Source organism: Castanea sativa, chromosome 4 (assembly GCF_040712315.1).
Source record: "Castanea sativa cultivar Marrone di Chiusa Pesio chromosome 4, ASM4071231v1".
NCBI lineage: Eukaryota > Viridiplantae > Streptophyta > Magnoliopsida > Fagales > Fagaceae > Castanea > Castanea sativa.
This window is the reverse complement of record NC_134016.1, coordinates 13,859,073-13,868,694: the sequence shown is the minus strand read 5'-3', so window position 1 is coordinate 13,868,694 and position 9,622 is coordinate 13,859,073. Positions and strand designations below refer to the sequence as shown.

At 33.3% G+C, this 9,622-nt stretch overlaps 1 non-coding gene across 1 annotated transcript; it reads right to left on the bottom strand.

Moving 5' to 3' along the window:
* Positions 1-9,177: 9,177 nt before the first annotated feature.
* LOC142633182 (small nucleolar RNA R71) lies at positions 9,178-9,284 on the bottom strand. The gene has a single exon (XR_012843825.1). It is a non-coding gene; the product is annotated as a small nucleolar RNA R71 (small nucleolar RNA).
* Positions 9,285-9,622: the final 338 nt, after the last annotated feature.

Below are 9,622 nucleotides of genomic sequence, written 5' to 3'. Positions count from 1 at the left end.
ACAAAACTCATACTAATCATTTGATCAAATATTTCTAAAATTTGATGGCTAGGTGTTTTTAGTTGTTGTTGTTGTGTTTTTTTTTTTTAAGCTTTTCATTTTTTTGGGATTGTTTCCCATATAAAAAGAAAATAGCAACTTCTAAAGCCTTAACCTTCGTTAATAAAAAGAACAATTTTAGTTTTAGAAACAACATCCCATAGTCTATAGAATTTGATAATTATATTGGAAGATAAATTCTATTTTCAAGAAAGAAATAGATATTTCAACAAATAAGTTGTGTGTATACAAGTGTGTGTGTGTGTGTATTTTTTTTATCCAAACAATCTTTAACTATTAGATCAGATGACGTTGGATTTGAACTTGAATACTTGTGTGTAAAATATCTAAAAGTATAAATTATATATCAACAATAGAAATATTTTTTTTTGTTTTAATTTGTATTATAACTAGGAAATATATAGTTTTTAATTGTAAGATTTTGTTGAAAGTATTCTCTCAAAATAAAATATTTACTTTCCTAGAAATTACGACATTCTTTGTTTCTTCATGCAATTATACCTAGTAGTTGAAGGATTAAGTCTATTTTCTCAAGGGAATGCTTAAATCTTGAGAAATATGTAATCGATTTCCCTTTGAGAATACATGCTTCCACATCACTACTTATGATTTCCAACACATAGTTATTTTGACAATTAATGAGAACTTACGCCTGATATGTCAAAAAATAAATAAACATTTTGTGACAGTGATTACGACTCCCTCAAGATTGAGATTCTACAAAAATAGAAGCCGTGAGTTATCGTATTGACATAATAGCTCTTAATATTATACGTAGCAATCGTATCCTATATGTCTTTTACGTTGAACATATGCCAACACGTGATTAAGATTAAATTTTTAGTCGATAAGTTACAGTGTTTACAAGCGAATTTCCCAAATTATTCGTTGACAATGAATTCAGGTTTTTTAGTTGAGGAAGAACTGGTGATTTTGATCTTTGGCACCCATATTACATCCCTGTTCCTCATTTAAATACTATTCATCTCATGCACTATAAGATAATGTCCAAATAATCATGTTAAAGTAATCCCACATATAAAAATTAATTTATTTTTATTAGTTAATGTCAAACAATGGGATTTTAGGGCAAAAATCCAAACATTGACTTATTTTTTGCATTACATAATCGTTTACTCTCAGAAATAAATATTAGAGCTCTGCTAAATAAATAGAAATGACTTAGCAAGGCTTGAAACAAGTGCAAAATATGGATGCGTTGCACAATCCAGTAGCTCCAGGTCCGACCTTTGTTATGCATTCTGCATTGCAGTCTCTAGGCAAACAATCTGATCCAGGACTGAAGACGAATTGAAGCACCTGGCATTGTTTAGCATCCACCACGACGGGATTGTTGCCTACGATCAAGATTGAATAGAATTTAGTTAGAACATAATTCACATAATCGTACACGCTTGAATTATTTGTTTTGTTATCAAATAATATAACATAACAAAAATCAAATAATATACAAAGGAACAAAAGATGAGAATGATTAAGTACATACTATGTCCGTTAAAATTAAAAAGATAATGAGTTATGGCGGTCAATCTTGTAGTAAAAGAAAATATTTGAAGTAGATGTAAACTGGGAAAGCAGACAACCATGAGGATTTGAATGTTGTGCTTACCAACAAAAATGAAAAGGACAAGCAAACAGAGGATATAGGAAGAGAAAGTTCTCATGATTTAGGTGTCTTGATGAATCTTGCCAATAAACGAGAAGTGAGACAATGTGCAATTGGGTAGTGAATGACTAGTCTTAAATAGATGGGGACATTGATCTGTTTATTTATTTTTTTGAGAAGGATATGGGGACATTAGTTGAATATATGGCAAGAATAGATTTTTTTTTTTAATCATTTTTTCGACTGGTGATATTTGCCATAAAGTATTGTAAGATTTGATTCACTCATTATTGTTTTGTCCAAATGTAAAACTTAGCAATTAGGACAATTGTTAATGTAATAATATTTATTGTTGTTGCATTTGTATATAAAATTATCACATATATCATTAAAAGAAAATATAATTGGAAAATATTCTAAGGAGGTTTTCAATATATAACAAAATTTAAACATGCAGTTAATTACATAGTTTACACTAGAATAATTATGTGTAAAACAGAAAGAGAGGAAAAAGTTTAGTACAATATTACGAAATCAAGGAAAATTCAAAAAAAGATTAGCCCTCTTTTATAGTTTTTTATTTATAATAAAAATGAAGTTAGATTATTATAGAAGTTCTTAAGAGAAATTTACTATAATTTAATTTGTATCGTTATATATTTCATATTTGTGTGTTAAAAGATTTTTTTTTTTTTAAAATTCTGAGATACAATTCTACTTAAGCATAGTCTAAGTTTATGTGTGTAATACTCCCTCTTGGAAACACGAACACCAACCTTTGCCCCAAACCCAACGGACAGTAATACATGTGGAGTGACCATCATGCTTAAAGTACGTGGTTGTGCTATTGAATCAAATTTAACAATATGCTAACATAGTTATTAGTACAATAATAGGTATCTCTTATAAATGTTTTTTTTTAGTACAAAACAGTCTAATCCATTATGAAAAAAAAAAAAATTTGTGACCAGTTTTTAATTGGGGGAAAATGTGCACTAAAATATTTCTGGGAAAATGTTATTACATCAATCAAATATCAAATATCTTTGGACTATATACACAACTCACACTAATCATTTAATTAAATATTTCTAAAATTTGATAGCTAGTTGTTTTTAGTTGTTGTTGTTGTTTTTTTTTAAACTTTTTATTTTTTCGGGATTGTTTCCCATATAAAAAGAAAATGGCAACTTCTACAGCCTCAACCTTCGTTCATAAAAAGAGCAATTTTAGTTTTAGAAACAATATCCCGAAGTCTATAGAATTTGATAATTATATTGGAAGCTAAATTGTTTTTTCAAGAAAGAAATAGACATTTCAACAAATAAGTTGTGTGTATACAATTGTGTGTGTGTGTATTTTTTTATCCAAACAATCGTTAGCTATTAGATCAGATGATGTTGGATTTGAACTTGAATAGTTGTGTTTAAAATATCTAGTAATATCAATTATATATCAACAATAGATATATTTTGTTTTGTTTTAATTTGTATTATAATTAGGAAATATATAGTTTTTAATTGTAAGATTTTATTGAAAGTATTCTCTCAAAATAAAATATTTATTTTCCTAGAAATTACGACATTCTTTGTTTCTTCATGGAATTATACCTAGTAGTTGAAGGATTAAGTCTATTTTCTCAAGGGAATGCTTAAATCTTGAGAAATATGTAATCGTGAGAAATATGTAATCTTGAGAAATATGCTTAAATAGAAACAACTTAGCAAGGCTTGTAACAAGTGCAAAATATGGAAGTGTTGCATAGTCCAGAAGATCCAGATCCGAACTTTGTTGTGCATTCTGCATTGCAGTTTCTAGGTAAACAATCCGATCTAGGACTGGAAACGAATTGGAGCACCTTGAATTGTTTAGCATCCACCACCATGGGATTGTTGCCTATGATCAGGATTGAATAGAATTTAATTAGAACATCATTTTGATAATCGTACACGCTTGAATTATTTTTTTTGCTATCAAATAATGTAACATAACAAAAATCAAGTTTTTGTTTTTCCGTTAAGGATTTTATCAACTCCTAAAAATGGCTTTTGGAGTTTTTATTTTTGTGGTTTCACATTTTAGTAGACTATGTCTCTATTTCTATAAAAGATGCATATCCATAAACTGGAAAACATATCTCCTATCAATTACTAAGAAATAAGAAACAAAATGAACCTTATGAAAACTTGAGGACCAAAGAAAATATGTAGACAATATATAAGTTCTAAATAGGTGTGTCGCCTCGAATAAAATAATAGTTTCAAATATTTATAAGAGGAACAATAAGTACATACGATGTCAAAATTATAAGAGGAACAAGCAGATCAAGAAGTTGCTTGGTTACAAAACCCTATGGTGCATAAACATAGCAGCTTCTTCACAATAGAGATGAACTAGGGCAAACTTTGTCTCCAGTCACAAATTGCTTGAACAGACTTTGCTCAATGCTTGTGCAACTTGTGCTTTTCGCTGTGCCACCAGATACAACACTTAAAATAATCTTTTTATATGTCTAGGGTTATGATAAAAGAAGGCCCAAAGACATATCCACGGATTGCAATCAAAACAGATCTAAAATTATGTTTTTCTTAGACCTCGACAGATAGTAGGTGTCGAGATGCTGTCGAGAAGCTGTTGAGCCACGGGGCTAGAATAGCTTCTTAAGCTTGATAGATGCTAGCTGTTGAGATAGCTTTCAAGCTTCAATGACAGGAACTTCTTCAGCTTGTTTCTTGGATAGACTTGCAAGGCTTTAACACGTGATCTTGAAACCTTGTTTCTTGAAATATTAAAAACATCCTAGATTTACCCAAATACAAGCAAAGTGCGTTTTGTCAAAGGATTAGTCAATTACATAAAATAATGACATATGTACCTAACAAGTGAAACACATATATATCCTAACAATCTTCCCATTTGGCAATCCATGAAAAAACCACAACAAACAAATAAGCATATGAGAGAAGTCATAAAGCATTCAACCGATGCTCACTTATTGAATACAATAAAATCTATCCTAACATAAACTCTTGAAAAACTTTGCAAGAAGAGAGTTCATGGCAAGTAGACTTTGACAACTTGTATTTCCGAAACACTTTAAACAAAACACATCAAGGCATCTTTGTGTGAAGCAGAAATAATAGATTGCATACAAAAATAAGAAACATGTGTATAAAGAAAGAGAAGAAACAACACATGTAGAGATAGGTGAATAAAATATACATCATCACATATATATCTAAGATAAGCACAATGTATGTAAATATGATCACAAGGCCTACGGTACAAGAACAATGTATCTTTAAAAGAAAGAAAAGAAAAAGATACAAGTGAACCTCACTACATCCCTCAAAAATAAAACAACACTCCCTCTAACAAAAATCTCCTATATCCTAACTCTCCCCCTAAGCATGACTACTCTCATAGAGCCAATCCAAAACTACTCCCCCTTTTTGTCACGAGTGAAAAAGGATAAGAGTGTTAAGTAGACATCTCAACAGAGCTGGAAGAGCTAGTTTCTCCATCCTCATCATCATCGTCGTTGGAACCATCATCATCAGATGTCTCGGATGCCTCGGGAGGAGGAGAGGGAGACTCCACAAAACCACCAAGAAGAGCCTGTCATCTAGCAAGATGGCCGACATGGGTGTTCACCTGACACAACTCAGTAGAAAGTGTATCGAGGCGAGCATCCATGTGCTAAAGCTGCGCCATGATCGCATCAAAGTCACACCTCACGCTGAAGTAAAGGGAGCGGAGGTAGAAGGAGCTAAAGGAGAGGGAGGAGCTGCCGAACCGGACCACCTTGAACGAAACTGCGCCTTACTCCATTTAACAATAACGTAGTCAATGGCACATATAATGAAGAAATGGTCAGATGAGGGAAAAGGAACAAAAAAATGGCATAAAATCCACGTGATAGCTGAAGGAAAGATGAGCTTATCACGGGTCGCCATATCCCTATACACATTATGATAGAAATAATGAAATGTGAAGAAACATCTATAGAAAGATCCTCAAGAAGGGATAACAGAAATCGAGCACGAGGCTCCATGATAGAGTTATAGTGAGAGAGAGGATACAAAATAAAAGTCATCACCATGTTCATGAATCTAGGAACTTTAGCAAAAGGCCAACATGGTGTAAACTAACGATCGCCCCAATTAGCTGGGCGCTCACAGAAAGCAGAGATCATCTCATCTTTAGACACAGTCCGCAGACTTTCACAATCAGGGTAGTCAGGATGCGCAACCCTTGGAACACGGAGCATATCGGATACCAACTCCGGTGTGACCAGTATGCGCGTACCTCGAACGCGAGTATGAAAAAGAGGTACTAAAGAATCAATTCCATCCAAGTTGGAGTAGAACTCTTGGATTAGCACGGAAGGACATGTGACCGGGACGTCAAACAGTGACTCCCATTCCCAACTGTGAATGACATTGGGAAGGTCAGTGTTGGTGAAATCCAACAAAATAACTCGGCGTTCCAAATGAACACCTTGTTTAGAGAAGTTCTCTGAGAAGTCCTTTTGGGCTTTCTCATCATAGAACTGAACAGAAGAAGGGGTAGGATCAAAGGACAAAGAGGCCCTAGAATGAAGAGGGTTTTGGGACGGAGCAGACTTACGTTTCGGTGCCATTGACACACTAACGTAAACAAGTGAAAGAGGGGGAAGAAAGAAACACTTAGAAAAGTCTCAACACATTTCAAATATAACAAGATTATATATTGAATGTAAAGGATGTATGCATAACAATGCATGAACATGTGATGTGCAACAGTAATATCATCATGGGCTCAGCCCAATCCAAACCTACCAGCATACAATCAAATTGAACACATCTAAATGCATGACAATACAATTATAATGCTCATGGAATGCAATGAATGAAGTTTGTCAGATCAAATCTACAAAACCCATCCCAAAAGTTTTACAAAAACTTAACATTTTTAAAAATCCCCAAAAATTTTTCAAAAACTCAAAACCTAGATATGAATGCATGAAAAGATCATGAAGAATGAGGGAAAGAGAGATCATACCAAGTGATTTGAAGCAAGAAAATGATGAAAATCACGTGGATTGAAGATTTTGAGAGAGAAGAGAGTGATTGGGAGGTGAACAGATGGGGACAGATCGAGAGAGATAGAGAGAATGAGGATCAGATAGCTCTAAAACCTATATATAGGTGTTCAATAAATCTTGACAGATAGAGGCGTCGAGATAAAAAGGCTTAGACAGATACAGCTACCGAGAGGTGTCCAGAGATGTCCATAGCAGAAGCTGGATGGATCGAGGAGATATTGAGGGGACAGGAGATTTCTCGATCGATCCACCTAGTTGTCAAGAGGTATCGAGATTGTGATAAGAATCAACTGAAGACCTTGATAGATAGCCAGGTGTCAAAGAGGTGTCAAGGAGCTGTCGAGATTGCTTAAAAATAGTTTTTCAAAAAGAGAAAAATACAGATATGAATGCTATTGGAAAAACTAGTTTTGCATCTTGATGTGCATGAAATATATACAATAAAGTACTCACATATCTACATATTTAGCCTTACTTTTATGTTATTTTGTTATTGATTATATAATATCTTTGTGTTGTAGGTAACAAGAGCTTTACATTCAAAGTGGGGCTAAGCCAATTAAATTCAAGTCCAAGTGGAGCAAGGAATCAAAGGAAATTTGCACCAAATCCAAGTCCAATTCGGATTAGGATTCCAGCCTGCACATCAGTAGTATTTTTGACATAAATTTCGGCTCAGATATCTAATTGAGATTATTCAAGTTGGGCTGGAAAGTTAACTTAAAGGGCTACAACTTTATAGTTTACCAAAAGTCCAAATTCTGATCTTAAATGGGCCAAAATCATCGGTTAAGGGAAGCCTAAAAATCTGAGATTTTCTCCAAACGGGAATAGGATTCCTTGACCTATTTAAAGGCTCTTTAGGGGAAAACCAGAGAGGAAAAGGGGGCGCCGCATAGAAGAACTTGTTTTGGGAGTCATTATGAAGAGGAGGATCTGAGGACAAAGGCGAGAGCTTCATGTTGATCAACCAATTTAGATGAAAGACATAAGTTTTATTTGTTTTCTTTTCAATTTTATTATGAACTAAATTTATTTTCTAGAGTGTTGATGTAGTCTAGCAATGAACACACAATTTATATTCTGAGTTATTTTATTTTTAATATTTCCATGATTGAGTGTTTAATTCTTATTCTTAATGCTTACTATTTTTTTTTACAAATTATTGTTTGATCAATTGAATTACTATGAGACCGAGAGGTGATTTGTTATTTTAGTTCTAGAATTAAACATCATTAGTTGAGCGAAAGTAGAGATGCTTTACTGCGATTAGTGTGATTTTTCAGAAAATTCAAAGTACGTAATGAGTCTCCAATTAATTAAATTCACATAGAGATATGGAATTGTTAGTTGAAGATATTTTTGATATTATTCGAGAGAAGATATTGAATACTTAAGGAATTTTTAGTCATCAATGGGAGATTATTAGAATTTAATAATCAGGAAGAATAAATTGTGTGGGATTTGTTAGGTGAAATCAACCGCTCTAGATCCATTCTTATCATATTTTTACACTTTTAGATTTTTGCATTTTGTTAATCTTTTATTTGTAGATTTATTTTTATTAAATAGTTTAATTTAATTCAGATAGTAGAGCGTTCCATTTATTTTCGATTTTCCAAATAGTAATTAATTTAGTGAATTTCGGTATTCAATAACATAGTTAATCCCTATGGGTTTGACATTTGTTTTCTAAAAACACTTTACTACTTGTTACGATTCTGTGCGCTTGCAGATTATTTTACATGAACAAGCTTTTGGCGTTGTTGCCAGGGATTAACTATTTGTTATTGATATTGATACTAGCTAGATATTTACTACTTTGGATTTTATTTTATTTATTCAAAAAAAATATTTAAATTAGGTGCATCTGAGTTTGTTTTCTTTCTTTTCAGGAATTAGAAGTGCATGACCAGATCTAAACTGTTAGAGCATACAATCTTTGATCCTGAAATTGAAAGAACCTTACGTCAGCTTAAGAAAGAAAAGAAGAAAGAGGCCAACACATCTCTATCTAATATGGCCGATCAAGAGCAAAAGGCATTAAGAGATAATGCTACACCCTTGGTAAATGGAGCTACATCGAGCATAAGGAGGCCAACCATACAAGCCAATAATTTTGAGATTAAGCTAGCCATCATTTAGATGATACAGCAAACTGTCCAGTTCGGGGGGTTGTCACAAGAGAATCCTAATGTCCATATTGCAAATTTCTTGGAAATTTGTGATACTTTTAAACATAACGGAGTGACAGATGATGCGATTCGACTAAGACTTTTTCCCTTCTCACTTAGGGATAAAGAAAAAGTTTGGTTGAAATTCTTTGCCACCTAGCATCATTACTACATGGGAGGAGTTGGCTCAAAAATTCTTAGAAAAATATTTCCCTCCCGTAAAGACAGCAAAGCTAAGGAATGATATCACCACGTTCATCCAATTTGAGGGTGAATCATTATATGAAGCATGAGAGAGGTACAAAGATTTATTGCGAAGGTGTCCTCATCATGACCTTCCAGCATGGCTTCAAGTGCAAACATTCTACAATGGTCTAAGAGCTACAAACAAGTCTATGGTTGATGCAGCAGCTGGTGGAACTTTAATGAGTAAAACTCCTGAGGCAGCCTATGAACTTCTAGAAGAATTGGCATCCAACAACTATCAATGGGCTACAAAAAGAGCAATGCCAAGAAAGACAACTGGAGTTTTAGAACTTGATTCTATTACCTCATTGGTGGCACAAATGGCAACTTTGTCTCAATAACTAGGTAAAATGAATGTTAATGCTATTCAGACTAATGTTGTTTGTGATCATTGTTCAGGAAATCATTCAAGTGCTGACTACCAAGTGG